The 16,293-nt window shown below is 41.9% G+C and overlaps 1 protein-coding gene across 5 annotated transcripts in view; it reads right to left on the reverse strand.

Moving 5' to 3' along the window:
• The window catches only part of rapgef4a (Rap guanine nucleotide exchange factor 4a), a 271,696-nt gene that overhangs the window by 221,894 nt on the left and 33,509 nt on the right, over positions 1–16,293 (reverse strand). The gene's annotated exons all lie outside the window — the stretch shown is intronic.

Consider the following 16,293-nt stretch of genomic DNA (forward strand, 5'->3'; position numbering starts at 1 on the left):
TGAACTCATTACCATGTGGCAGGAGGAATGCTCTGAAAGAAACTGAAGCTAGATTAGCCACATAGAAACAGAAAATGCTGCTACCTCATCCGTTAAACAGATTCTTCTCGTTTTCCATCCTTTGGATTTCATGCTAACACACTGCTTTCTTAATCAATAACACTTGTTTAACAACCAAGGTAATTTATGTAGTTCGTACTGCTATCTCATTCCTGCCAGCTTTGAGTTAATCACAGTGAACAGTCATATAAAACAAGGTTGCATCATCATTCTGACACTTCAGACAATTTTTGCTTTTGTTCAACACATGGTGACTACATTTTTTAAAACAAGATCATCTGATCATCAGTAGTCCAACTGCAATGTGAGACGGCATTTGCACTGGCAGTGCTCGGAAGTTGAGCTGAAGTCAACATCAACTTGTTTGCCACAGCTCACAAGAGGACGTACAGCTTGGACTCAACGTCCGCAGGACAAGTTTGCCCACGAACTACCCACCAGCCCGCCCCACCAAGCACCAGCTGCCTTCTGGTTGGAGGGTCTGGTTCCCACATTGCTCTTATCCATCACCCCACAGTCCACTAAAGCAAAGTGGTAATCAGTCATCTTGAGTCCCCGGGGAATTCCCAAGACTACTTCATACTTTGCATCTCACTCAAGACTCTTTCCTAATCATCTCTGCTATGTGTTCAGTATCCCAAAATGCTGCTTTACCTTGCTGCTGTTGTTGAATTTTTCCACTATTTCATATGGGTCATTAGAAATGAGAATGATTGGTATTTACTTCTCCCAACCAACCTTCATCACTTATTGTTTCCTTAAGTGATTAAAACTTGTACAAATTAGAAGAGACTTTCTAATTATATCCACAGAGTTACGGAAATGTCAGGAAATGGAAAATAGGTTTACTTTCCCTTGATTATGCTCTGTGTATAATGTTTCTTCAAGACAATGACTGTCTTTTTAGGGAGTCCAGAAGGACTTGCTTCCTCTCTGGATTTGTGGACAATGAAATTGCTAAAGTGCAGGGAAAAAAATGGCGGAAAGGAATAAACAGTTGACTTTTTGGTCCTGAAGAAGGGTCTTGGATGAATATTAGACTGTTTATTCATTTCCACAGGTGCTGCCTGACTAGCTGAGTTCCTCCAGCATTTTGTGTGTTGCTTTGGATTTCCGGCAAGTGCAGATTTCCTCATGTTTAAGTAAGAACTGATGGAAAATGTGTAGTCAGAAGGGATTAGTTGATGAAGGCATTTATTTACTAGTTTAATTAGTACAGCACAATATCATGGGCTGAAGGGGTCTGTTTCCATGTTGTACTGCTCTGTGTTCTGGAAATGTAAAACAAAAACAGTAAATGTTGGAAACACTCATCAGGTCAGGCAGCATCTGCAGAAGCACAGTCACAAAACCGTACAGCAGAGAAATGGGTCCTTTAACTCACTGTCCTTATTGACCATCTACATTCATCTCATTTGCCCGCATTAGGATCATAGCTTTCTATGCTTTGCCTATTTAAGCATCTAAGTGTGTTTGAAGCACAGTAACTCTGTCTGATTTCAGCACCTCCTCTGTTAAGATATCAATCACTTTGTGTTTGGAAAAAAGCTTACCCAAAGATCCCTTTTAAATCTCTCACTATGTATGTTATATACAAGAACTGATTTGTACTTCCAATGACTATTTGAACGTTTGCAAAGACCACCAAAGATACAAAATTTGTACAAGTTCTTTGGCTGCAAATTTTATTGAACAATCTGAACCGTATCAGATAGATTGTGGAAATGTGGCAGGTGCGTGTGCGGCCATTTGATGGCGCAGTGAATTGACTGGGCTTCCTACGCCCGGAGGGCTCTTTCCTTTCTCGTGGGCACGTTGTTGTCTTGGTGGGCCCAGTTCATCGATCCCACACTGTAAGTTGCCCAGGGTGTACCATTACTAACATGATTCAGTAAAAGTGCTTAATCATATTACTCCACTGTCATTCTTGCTCTGCTCGTATGTAATTTTTGTGTACGAGGGTCTAAACAAGAATGGCTGTTCCACTTCAAGCACCCAATATCCATTTTGGGCCACAGCTTTGGCAAAACTGACCCCTGTAACGTGACTGCAATGGAAGGAAACCTTCCTGGAGTACATCAAACTTCTACCAATTTTAACATCAGCATCAAAGCAGGAAAAAGCAATGAAACTCAAGCTTCGATGTTCTACACCTACAGAAAGAATCTGAACAAACAGATATATTTGAGGCTTTGGACAACATTAGAGGAACGCGGGACAATGTAATTATAGCATGCTTCAGGTTTTCACAGCTACGACAGATCCCTAACGAGAATATAAATAATTTCATCGCAAGACTGACCCTAACAGTGCAGGAATACAAGTACAAAGATATTTCCCTGAGCAAATTCGAAGAAGCGATGCTTATCCAAGCTTTGATTGTTGGAGTCCAAGATGTAATGACACAGGAAAGCTTCCTGTCCAAAAAGCACAATTTTTCCTGGGACAAACATGCTTCACGGTTTGCCACTGGGAGCTAGTCAAGAGAGACTTTGCACGGATTCAGACACCCCATCACCACAGATTCAGGCAGTAATGGAGCAAGAGCCCCTTCTGAAATACATTAATGTTTGCCAACGGATACCGACCCACAGCCTACAGTCTCCACACTATCTTCAGTGTTGCTGAGGAACATCGAGTTTGGCAGTCAAAATTTTGGTATCTGGGGCAAGGATAATTTGCTTACCATGGTGACGACTGACCCTGTAGCTAGCTCAAATCCAATTGGCGAAGGAATCCTGCATTGAATTCTCTATTACAAAAGCACCAAGCTGACACTTGGGTTTAATACCGTGGTCCATTGGCCAAGTTCAAGTTTCAGAACTGCCACATGAAATTTTACAAGGCCCATCCATTGCTGTATGTGGTGGGCCCAAAGGTAGAAAAACTTGACCAACTACAGAGAGCAGATATGACACAGCCAGCCTTCAAGTGCAGAATTTAAGGAGCACGTGGAGACGAATGGTATCAGGCACCTGACAACGGCTTCATATCACACAGTATCAAACGTCCTGGTGGAGAGAGCAATACAAATAGTGAAACGAGGCCTTTCCAAACAAACACAGGGCAACTTGATGCCAAAATTAAGCCATTTCCTTTTCTATTAGCGGGTTATCCCAAACAAACTTACAGGTGCATCACCCACTGAGTTAATGTTTAAGCACACTTCACGCACCAGATTAGATCTCCTACAGTTGATCATCTGGGAACCAAGTTGCAGCAACCAAGCTGCCATGTAGCAAAAATACAATAGGTACACCAGGCCGAGGATGCTCAGTGACAGAGACCACGTCTATATGCACATCTCGCAGAAGGAAAACTGGCTGCCGATTGTCATCTGGCCTAGTCACAGTCAAGTAGCAGAACTTGACTTCACAGGCAGATGAATTGTTAAGTGACATTTGGATCATATATGCTAGCGAACTGACTGGGGTCCTGGAGAAGCTACCTGAGCATCCTCCGCTGATGAAGATAGCGTCCCAGCTGATGTAGGCTTCGTCAAGAGAAAACGAGATTCACAGCCCACTGCCCTCGACATCAGCTAACAAGGAGGGCACTGCAACTTTTTTCTCCATTTACCTCACTTACCCCTTTGCTCTGCTGTTTCCTTCTCGGGGGGAAAAGGGATGAATCGTGCCCGACCGATTGCAAGAATGAGTCAGGCGTGCGTGCAGCTGCCCTTTTGACACGGTGAATCAACTAGGCACCCTACACGTGGAGGGCTCTCATTTATCGCATGGCTTTCGAAAGCACGCTTTTTGTCTCAGCGGGCCTAGTTTGTCGATCCCACACTGTAAATTTCCTAGTGTACCATTACCAATGTGACCCAGTAAAAACACCTAATGCTCCACTGTAATTCTTGCTCCGCACATATATAACAACATCAATTGGAAGAGCAAAGATATCAAGATAATACCTGATGAGAAATCACTAATCATGGAAACAGAGAAAGCCTACAGTACAATACAGGCCATCGGCCCACAAAACTGTGCCAAATATGTCCTTACTATAGAAATTATCTAGGGTTACCCATAGCCCTTTATTTTTCTAAGCTCCATGTAGCTATCCAGGAGTTTCTTAAAAGACCCTGTCGTATCCGCCTCCACCACCGTCGCGGGCAGCCCATTCCACACACTCACCACTCTGAGTTAAAAAACAACTTACCCCTGACATCTCTTCTGTACCTACTCCCCAACACCTTAAAACTGTGCCCTCTCATGTTCGCCATTTCAGCCCTGGGAAAAAGCCTCTGACTAATCATCTTATATACCTCTATCAGGTCACCTCTCACCACCCATGGCTCCAAGGAGAAAAGGTCAAGTTCACTCAACCTATTCTCGTAAGGCACGCTCTCCAATCCAGTCAACATCCTTGTGAATCTCCTCTGCAAAATTTCTATGGTTTCCATATCTTTCCTGTAGTGAGGCGACCAGAACTGAGCACGGTACTCCAAGTGGGGTCTGACCAGGGTCCTATATAGCTGCAACAATTACCTCTCAGCTCTTAAACTCAATCACACGATTGATGAAGACCAATGCACCATATGCTTTCTTAATCACAGAGTCAACCTGCGTAGCAGCTTTGAGTGTCCTATGGACTTGGGACCCCGAGATCCCTCTGATCCTCCACACTGCAAGAGTCTAACCAATAATACTATATTTTGCCATCATATTCGACCTACCAAAATGAACCACCTCACACTTATCTGGGTTGAACTCCATCTGCCACTTCTCAGCCCAGTTTTGCATCCTTTCAAAGTCCCGCTGTAACCTCTGACAGCCCTCCACACTATCCACAACACCTCAACCTTTGTGTCATCAACAAATTCACTAACCCATCCCTCCACTTTCTTATCCAGGTTATTTATAAAAATTACAAAGAGTAGGGGTCCCAGAACAGATCCCTGAGGCACACCACTGGTCACCTGCCTCCATGCAGAATATGACCCATCTACAACCACTTTTTGCCTTCTGTGGGCAAGCCAGTTCTGGATCCACAAAGCAATGTCCTAATCATTAAGTTTTAGATCTGCTAATAGGATAAATATCAATATTTTGCTTTCTGACTGTCTACATCTGGTTGTCAATACTGAAAAGTGATATAATACAGATAAACCTTATGACTGCATTTCCTTTATCCATATTTTCAGACTATTCTAAACATGCAGCTTTAGCATTGTTACCTTGAAGTAAATATAATTTCACATTAGCAATGACTGAAATATATGCGAAGAAAGGCATTTTAATGATTCATATTGTGAGGTTGTGGTGTGGAAGATATTCTGCACAATCAGTCTTGGTTATAAAGAACATAAGAGTTCTTTGAGATCATCATTGCAAATCCACAAACCTCTGTAGTCAGATCTGCTATGAAAAAATTATTCAGTTGATTGGCCTTCTGTGATTTCCAGTCACACAGCAATAATATTGTTGTAAACTAATAATAGCAGTGTTTACCTCTTCAAACGGCAACTAGTTCCACCTAAGATGGAAGCTGGAGCAAACAAAAAGCTGTTGGATAAATTCAGTTGGCAGGCAGCAGCTGTGAAGGTAAAGGGACAGTCAACTTTTTGGATGAAGACTGAGACTACAAAGGAGAGGCAGCCAACGTGAGGAAATGAGAGGAAGGAATGAGCAATAGGCAGGTCCGCGTGAGGAGTTGATGGGCAGATGGGACCAGGTGGGAGAAGGAAGGGTACAAATGGCGACAGAGGTAGGGAAATGATAGGTGGAGGTAACAAAGGCTGTAGATATGGAAATAGATAAGAAGGGACTTTAAAAAATGCGACTAGGTAAGGGAAGAAAGGTAGGAACATGGGAACGTTGGATGACCCTGTTGGCTGAGTCTGTAGGTAACAGGTAGATGGATCCATTGAGTTAGAGGAAAGCAACTGAGCTCCAAGAAGCTCTTCCTAAGTAAACTCTCCCGTTTGTTTTTTTAATTGCTGGATTTGTGGTTATTTTCATTACAAATGAGGAAAAAATGTGCAGAAGTGATTCAGTAAGAGAAAAGGGAAATCTAAAATATTTAGAGACTTGGGTGGAGTGTGATTAAGTCACTGCTGGACCTCCCTGAGGAGCTGGATCAGTAAAGTTAAGGAAAATTGTGCCAGCATATTGAGACATTTAATGCTAGTGTGATGTTCATAATATATTTGCTGTGTTCCTGTCCACAGCTGTAACACCATGAAGTGAATTTCAGTGAAGAGTTCTCCAACAATTCCCGAGAAGAAAGGCAACTTCAACGTAAAAGGATAGGCATCACTGCTGAGAAACTGAATTGGTCATAAAACAGTACACCAAAGAGCAATTTCTGTCTAATTGTGTCTGCACGTTGGATGAGATTTTCAATCATGATCACTGTATAATGTTAGGGTGCACTTTGATGGTGTAACCCTTTGCTTCCCTTGGTAATGTGTAGCTAGGAATGATGAATGGAGTAATACTGTACATCTACAAACACATTCATTTGCTGATTGAAGCTAGATAGATCCCTAATTAAGCCAACTCCACAATACTGCTGGGTGCACCCCCTGAATGAAATATCAATGCGGAGCTGGAAGCTTCATTCTTGTAGGCAGTAAGGTAAATCAGATCATACGTCTGCTGCAGCTGAGAATGTTACATGTATAGAGGGTATGCAACTATCTATAGATCTTTAGCATGTTATCTCTCCTCGTAGGAATGAATGTTATCTCCATGTACAGTATATGCTTATATTGTACTCATATCACTTCAGCACTCTTGCTCACAGCAGATTGTACTTGCCATCAGCATCAGCAAGCTCTTTCTGCATGGTCTTGGGAGAGGAGGAAGAGCACGAGAACAATACATTATTACACTTCATGCAGCTGGATTCTGAGGTGACAGTTCATATGGAAAGGTATGGGCAGGCCACTCTTGGACTAGAGAGATGGGCAAGCAAGTACTTCAGCTGCCCAAAGGGGGACATCGCTCAAATTAAAACACAGAACAGTACAGTGCAGGAATGGGCATTCAGTCCATCATGTATGCACAGATCATGATACCAATCTAAACTAATCCCACCCCCTTCACATGATCCATATCCTTCTCTTTGCTGCCTGTTCACATTTCTGTCTAAATGACTCCCAAACATTGCTATGTATATCTGTTTACACCACCTCCCTTGGCATGTTCTAGGCACCTGTGTTATTAAAATAATACTTTCCTCACAAACCTTTTTAAACTTTCCCCTCTCGGCATAAACCTTTGCCCTGCAGTATTTCCAGACTGGGGAAAACACTGTCTATCGATCCCATCAATACTTCTCATAACTTTATGTACTTCTATGAGACCTCTCCTCAGCCTCTGATACTCCACTGAAAAAAATCCAAGTTTGCCATGATGACCAGAAATGTCCACAATTCCTTTAGTCTCACAAATGCTGCTCGACCTCCAGGTTCCAGCTTGCACAGTCTCTTGTGTGTCCAAGTTTGTTAAATCTCTCCTTATAGCTAACACACTCCAATATCTCCACATTTACACATTTACCCCCTACCTTTCCTCGACACCTGAGCAGAGGAGCACGATCACGCTGTACACCTTCTTTAGCATCCTATCCACCAGGGGGTGGCAGAGTGCCGTAGCGGTTAGTGCAGTTGCTTTACAGCACCAGCAATCATCGATCGAGGTTCGATTCCCACCGCTGTCAGTGAAGTGTTTGTACCTACTCCCTGTGACAGCTTGGATTTCTTCTGGCTTCTCTGGTTTCCTCCCACATTGCAAAGACGTACGGTTAAGGTTAGAAAGTTGTGGGTGTGCTGTGTTGGTGCTTCTTGCAGGCTGCCCCCAGCACAATCAATCGTGGCTGATTTGATTTGATGCAAATGACACATTTCACTCGACGTATGAGACAAATAATACTAATCTAATCCAATGACTTTGAGAGCTGTGTGCTTGTAGCCCAAGATCCCTTCATGTGTAAATGTTCCCTAGAGTCCCATCATTTACTTCCCCCTTATAAAATGCAACAGCTCACACTTGTCTAGATTTAACTCCACCTGCATTTCCAACTTTCTATATCCTGTTATATCCTTTGACAACTTGTTTACCAAAACACCACCAATTTTCACGGTATCTGCAAATTTACTAATCAGACACCTACATTTTGTACTGAATCTTTAGCATATTTTATTAACTGCAAAAGACCCCATTATTATACTTTCGGAGACTCAGCGCTCCACCACTACACTCTACAGCCAAGGGAATTTTGGATCAAATTTAGCAACACATTTTGAATCTTCTGAAACAGCCTACCATGTGGAATATTATCAAGCGCTTGTTGAAATTTCACGTAGATATGGAAACATACAGCTGCATGTACAGACAGAAGAAAGCCTATGCACTCCACCCAGTAAAGTAGACAAAACTTAGTCATATTTGGGCTCGCTGAGGAGCCTCTGAAGTCAATTGTAGCAGACTGCTGAAACAGCTGAATAAAGTTTTACATAAACTGACCGCGGTGAACAGTGTGATGAAAGCATGGCTTCCTTGAAGTAATAAAATTTGTAACCATTCTGTTTCAGAATTAGCAGTGAACAGACAGATCACTCAGCATCTGCTCCTCAGATTAGAATGGGCTTCCTTCATCAGTTCACAATCCGTGACCACAACTGCACCCCTCTGAGTAAAAGCTGGCATCATCCTCCAATACCCGCTTAGTCTAGACCCTCCAATTCCTTCTGATTCATAGCTCCTCACTGAGAACTTCATAAAATGGCTGTACCATAAATTCCTTTGCACAAGCTTTGATATTTTATGAGGACTGGCCTTTTGATACTCGGCCCAACCCTCCTCATTATGTCATTAGGGGTGGGCATTGGGAACGGACCCAAATGCAAGACACAGACACTGAAGTACCAGGGAAAGGACTACGAGTATCAAGAAAGCAAGGGAAGTAGGGAAGAAACGACCTTGGACAAGACTAGGAGACAGGGCATGGGCTAGGACTAGAATAGGAAAGTGGGACCTGGACGAGGAACTAGGAGCCTGGACAAGGACTCTGAACCAGAGACTGGACAGGGGCCCTGAACCTGGGTCTTGACTCGGGCTCAGACTCCGGATCCAGGCGAGGACAGAATTTGGAGTATTGTGTACAGTTCTGGTCACTGAATTATAAGAAAGATATCAACAAAATAGAGAGAGTACAAAGAAGATTTACTAGAATATTACCTGGGTTTCAGCACCTAAGTTGCAGGGAAAGGTTGAACAAGTTAGGTCTTCATTCTTTGGAGCGTAGAAGGTTGAGGGGGGACTTGATAGAGGTATTTAAAATTATGAGGGGGATAGACAGTTGACCTGGATAGGCTTTTTCCATTGAGAGTAGGGGAGTTTCAAACAAGAGGACATGAGTTGAGACTTAGGGGGCAAAAGTTTAAGGGTAAAACGAGGGGGAATTTCTTTACTCAGAGAGTGGTAGCTGTGTGGAACGAGCTTCCAGTAGAAGTGGTAGAGGCAGGTTCGGTATTGTCATTTAAAGTAAAATTGGATAGGTATATGGACAGGAAAGGAATGGAGGGTTATGGGTTGAGTGCGGGTCAGTGGGACGAGATGAGAGTAAGCGTTCGGCACAGACTAGAAGGGCCGAGATGGCCTGTTTCCGTGCTGTAATTGTTATATGGTTACATATAGGACGTGGCAAGGCAACAGGACTGGACGAGGGGGCAGGACACGGGACTCCAGGGCTGAACGAGGACATGAAGCTCAGACTTGGATGAGGACATCAAGCTCAGGAACGTAGAGCCTAGGTCGAGGGAGAGCAAAGCAGAAGTGGGGAGAGGCGTAGCTGGACATGGTCACTAGTGCTGGATGAGACCAGGACTTGGACACAGAATGGAACCTCCTCGGAGCCTTAGACTGGAGCACAGGAACACAGAACACAGAGCCAGGACCCCTCCTTGGGGACAGGACATAGGGCTGGGACTCATACACGGACACTAAACACAGGGACACAAAGAGACAGTTCCAAGCTCAACGATAGACAGTTCCTCCCGTTGGCGTGACAAGGCTCCAGTCTCACTCCGGCGGCTGAACTTGACGGCGATACAGGAGAGGACGCAGGCGAGGTTGCCGGCAGGGCTACAGGACAGGCTTCAGAGGGAAGGAACAGTCCAGCCTCAGGGTAACGGCAAAGATGGCCTGACTTACCCCATGGAGGCAAGGACAGTTAGCCAACGAGACGAACCAGCCACCACACTCAAACCCAAGGCCACTTGTATTCCAGCCCCAATATGAGAGTCAGGTGCCTGTAATTAAGCCCAACTGAAATAACGGACAGCCTGAAGACCCGGAGTCCACGGACCGGACCATGAACCGGAATGCGGTCTTCACGGACCGGACCACTACACATTGTCCTTTAATGTTCTTCAACCCAAACTAAAATAGCTAAGAAAATGTCTGTTGAGAATATAATTTCCCAATCATCCTGTAACATCCTTCTGAGTTGGCAGAAGCAAACTTTCTCCAATACTAGCACCGACTCTCAGAATTAGAGTGGCAAGTTCAGGCAGAAACCAAAATATCTGCTTAAAAGTTCATCAGTAACATCAGCAAACAACGTTGTGATTTTAATAAGGTTTCAATATTCTAAGTAAAATATATCCACTAATCTCAGCTGATGTTGTAAATAGGTAAGCTTCCTTTAAGTTTGTTCCCGAGTACTGGGAAGTACATCCTAGTATCTCCCAGTACCAGGATGCCCAGATCCTTTTGTTCCAAAACATTTTGTGTTCTCACTTTATTGAAATAATCATAAAAGTCATAAAATAATAATAATTTGCTGTTTCACTGTTCCTTCCAGAATGGACTTCCTCATTATTTTCTCACGATAAACTCTATTTGCCAACTTCTTGCTCACTCACTCATTTATATCCATTTGAAGGCTCCTTGTATCCTCATCACAAATTGGTAAACACTCTATCAGCATCATCAAACATGGTGAGAGTGTACTCAGTTCCTTCATCCATGCAATGAATATAGATGAGAACTAGTTGACAGCAGGTAGTGATCCATGTGGCAGCCACTAGTTACTGATTGCCAAAATAAAAATTATTCATTTATCTTAACTTTCTGTTAATCAGCTAATCCCCCCCTCTAATGCCAATACCGTTCTCCCAAATCCTCACACTTTTATCTTCTTCAGTAACTTCCACATCTTCTTCTGCATCAAGGAGCATTGGAGGTGTAAGTATTTGGATTACCCGGAGAAATCGGCAGAAGCAGAACACTGCATTCGCAATGGCCACGGGATTGACCGACGGCACAAAACTACTTTGCCATGCCATTGGTTTTTGGGACCATTTAGTGAAGGAAGCCATTGCAATAAAACTAGAGAATAAGTAGTTTAACAAAGAAGAAGGTCTCACTCCAAATAAGAACTGGGATCAGACTGTAAACAAGGTGGGATAGTGGAAACCTGATTGGTTGAGGACTAACTCATCAGGTTTCTGCTGTCTCACCTTGTTTAGGAGGGACGGACAATAAGGGTATATATACCACCAGACTAGACGTGCCTAGGCATCATCCCTGAAGATGGCAGAGTTTGTCATCAAAACATTGATTGAAATCGAAATCTGTACCTAGCAGGAAGAGTTTATTCATCATATACACTGACAAAGCTCTAGATTCTTTCTCTTCAGTAACTCTGTGTGGCACCTCATGGAATTCCTTCCAGAGATTCAAACACACTATACCCATTGAATCTCCATTATCCCCCAAACGTTATAACCTGAAAGAACTCCTGCAAACTTGTTAAAAATGAAGTTGTTGTACTTAAATTAGTATCTGAATTTTACTTTTTGGAAATCCAGTTTAATGTATAAAACAAGGCTACATTATTCTAGGAAATGGAAAGCCAATGAACATTTTGTTGGATCCACTGAAAGATAACCTGAAGATACAATTGTGGTTTGCAGTAAAAGATGAATTGTCTCACGTTCTTGCAAACTAATTTGCAGAATGATTGCTGGAGATAGTAATACTCAATTACTTGAACTTCAAAAGCAGACAATTCTGGGAATTAGGATGATCAGATTTCACTAATGCATAAAGAAAATAAAGAGCAAACACAAGGAAATCTGCAGATGCTGGAAATTTAATCAACTCACACAAAATGCTGGTGGAACACAGCAGGCCAGGCAGCATCTATAAGGAGAAGCACTGTCGACGTTTCGGGCCGAGACATAGGTCCTGACGAAGGGTCTCGGCCCGAAATGTCGACAGTGCTTCTCCTTATAGATGCTGCCTGGCCTGCTGTGTTCCACCAGCATTTTGTGTGTGTTGCATAAAGAATATAATCTAGGTGATAAGATGAAGGTTTTTATTTATCCAATCACAAACAAGAGAAAATCTACAGATGTTGGAAATCCAAGCAACACACACAAAATGCTGGAGGAACTCAGCAGGCCAGGCAGCATCTATGGAGAAGAGTATAGTCGACGTTTTGGGCCGAGACCCTTCATCAGTTAAATATTTGTTATCTCTATTTTGGTCCTTGTATTGTATTACTTAGAAACTGATGCAGATGCAAAAGTAAACTTGGGCATTCATATGGAGAGGTTGGACAATCATGAATTGTTTTTTTCCCCTGTAGCGCCAGAGGCTGATAGAAGTATATACAATTATGAGAAGCAAAGGTAAGGTAGATAGTTGGAGGATTTGCTCCCCCCCCCCACCCCACCCCAGGATGGAAATGTCAAATGCTAGATTGCCTGGAATTAAAGTGAGAAGGGAATGTTTGAAGGAGATTTATGAGGCCAGTTACTCACTAGGTAACTGGAATGTGCTGCCAGGAGAAATGATGAAAGCAGAGACAATAGCAAAAGGTTAAGAGGCATTTAGACAGACAACAGGCAGTCTGGGAATTGAGGGATGTAGACCACATTCCATCAGATCTACAGTTTAAAATGGCATCACACTTAGTATAGAAATTGTGGTAACGTTATTTCCAAAGGCCTGTTCCTGAGCTGTACTTGTGTGTTCCATCTGAATTATTTCCAAATTTATGTTTGAAAATACTCTTATTTGCTCCAACAGTATTAACTGAGGTTCAACAATATGAACTCCTGGCTTTGAATAAAGTAACACAATTACACAATTACACAATTAATATAGATTACCGGTATATATAATATATGTAACACACACACTGCAATTACTTATCATTAATACATGAATCATGCCAGTATTTTCCAAATTCTGTATTCAGAGATAATGAAGAGTGATGCAAAGCAGGTCAGATATTTTAATATTGAAAATTAAATATTAGCATCAAGCCACCACACTCTGCTATAATGTTCTTATTGTAACATAAAATGTCTGCTAACAGAGATCTAAAGGAGTTTCTTGAAGTTTCAGTGTAAAACTACAGCAAACCCTGTACAACTAAAATAAACGAATGAGCAGAAAGGAAAAAAAAGAGTATCAAAAATGTAAAAAGATACAGGTAAAAAAAGATGCAAAATGTAGAGAGAAAAGAGAGTCATAGAATAGCTGGTGCATTTACATTTGGTTATCATTAGATCCAAATCTGGAGAATACGCTGAGACAACATATGGTTTACCAAAAGGAGCATTTCCAGTTTTATATTTTACACTCAGCATGTAACCCAGTTGCTCTGGGAGTACAAAGTCTGCCACCATGGAAATATTTATCTTTCTGTAACTAATGAGGTTAAGCAAACAGAATGACAAATACAAAATGAACCTATAATGATTTCAAAATCGGCAACAAATAACTGTAATCAGTCTCCTTGTGTTATCAAATAAAAACAATAATTTCCTTAAAGTATGTAAACTGGACAATTAAAACAGCATGTGATTGATTGTTACCAGGCACTGTGACATCTTAGTAGTAGGTGAACAGATTGTAGGTATGATTGGTATCAATTGATAAGCAAGGAGTCAAATCTTACATTTATATACAAAACATATAGAACATTAGACCATAAGACGTAGGCAGAATTAGGCCATTTGGCCCATCAAGTTTGCTCTGCCATTTCATCATGGCTGATCCATTTCCCTCTCAACCCCATTCTCATGCCTTCTCCCCGTAACCTTTCATGCCCTGATTAATCAAGAACCTATCAACATCTACCTTAAATACACCCAATGACTTGGCCTCCACAGCTGCCTGTGGAAATAAATTCCACAGATTCATCATCCTCTGGCTAAAGAAATTCCTATTCATCTCCTTTTTAAATGGATGCCCTGTATTCTGAGGCTGTGCCCCCGGTCCTCAACTCCTCCACTATAGTAAACATCCACTCCTCAATCCATTTTATCTGGACCTTTCGAAGTTCAACAAGTTTCTGTGAGATCTCCTCCCATTCTTTTAAATTCCAGCAAGTACACACACAGAGCCATCAAATGGTCCTCATTCAATAAGCCTTTCATTCCTGGAATCATTCTTGTGAACATCCTCTGAACTGGGTCATCACATTTTTTCTTCGATAAGGGGCCAAAGAACTTCTCACAATACTCCAAGTAAGGCATCACCAATGCCTTATAAAGCCTCAGCATTAAATCCTTGTTTTTATATTACAGTCCTCCTGGAACAAATGCCAACATTGCATTTGTCTTCCTCACCACCAACTCAACCATAAGACATAGGAGCAGAATTAGGCCATTCAGCCCATCTAGTCTGCTGATCCCAGATCCCATTCAACCCCATATACCTGCCTTCTCACCATATCCCTTGATGCCCTGACCAATCAGGAATCTATTGACTTCTGCTTTCAATATACCCACGGACTTGGCCTCCACCGTGGTCTGTGGCAGAGAATTCCACAGATTCACCACTCTTTGGCTAAAAAGATTCCTCATTACTTCTGTTCTAAAAGGTCGCCCCTCAATTTTGAGGTTCTGGATACCCCCACCAGAGGTAACATCCTCTCCACATCCACCCTATCTAGTCCTTCCAACATTCGGTAGGTTTCAATGAGATCCCCACGCATTCCTCTAAATTCCAGTGTGTACAGGGGCAAAGCTGTCAAGTGCTCCTCCTCCCCTTCATTTCCAGAATCATCCTCGTGAACCTCCTCTGGACTCTCTCCAATGACCACACATCCTCCCTGAGATTTGGGGCTCCAAAGCGGTCGATAATAATCCAAGTGTGGGCTGACTAGTGTCTTATAAAGCTTCAGCATTATCTCCTTGCTTTCATATTCTGTTCCCTTGAAATAGTGCCAACATTGCAGTTACCTTCTTTACCACAGACTGAACCTGTGAATTAACCTTCTGGGAGTCTTGCATGAGGACTCCCAAGACCCTCTGCACCTCTAATGTTTGAATTTTCTCCCCATTTAGATAAAAGATTGTATTATTATTCCTTTTACCAAAATTGCATTAGCGTACGTTTCCTAACACTGTATCTAAATCATTAGCAAACAATGTGAAAAGCCACAGTCCCAATGCTGACCACTGATGAACACCACTAGTCACTGGCAGCCAACAAAACGCCCCCTTTACTCCCCATTTTTTAAAAAAAACTTTTTATTATTTTTCTTGAACACAAACAAAAACAGAAACACTAAACAAATGCTAACGAAGCCAGGGAATCACGCATAAGCAGCAACAAATATATAACTATTAACTTTAAATATACAAATAAACAAGAAAATCCACTAAATACAGTTGGACAGAAGGAACTATATCTAAAAGGAGTCACAAAACAAACATTTACAGAGATAACCCGAAACATTGACAGATTTGTAGAGTCTTTACAGCTTTCTGGTTATGGGAAGTTTTCAGAGTATTAACGTATAGTTTGAAGTCTCACGTCAAAAATATAAATGAAGGTTTCTTATTGCTGTATTTGCATTCATGGATATAAAATTTGTTGTAAATTAACAAAATATTTATGATAGAGAAATGATCCCTATGAGATTTGGTATTATTAGTAAACCCAAATAAGACATTTTCAAAACAAACAGTAAAATCCACATTAATGTATTCATCTATAAATTGACAAACATCAACCCAAAATGTTTTAACATATTCACAATCCCAAAATAGATGAAATAAATCCTCTGGGTAAAAATATTCCCATTTGCTGTATCCTGCTTGTCAGCCATTCCTCTATCCATGCCAGCATTTTTCCTATAACACCATAAAATTTTATCTTGTTAAGCAGCCTCACCTGAGGCACCTTATCAAATGCCTTCTGAAAATCTAAGTTAGTAGTCACCAACCCGTCAATCGCAATCGACTGGTCGATC

The sequence above is a fragment of the Hemitrygon akajei genome, chromosome 5, assembly GCF_048418815.1.
Source record: "Hemitrygon akajei chromosome 5, sHemAka1.3, whole genome shotgun sequence".
NCBI lineage: Eukaryota > Metazoa > Chordata > Chondrichthyes > Myliobatiformes > Dasyatidae > Hemitrygon > Hemitrygon akajei.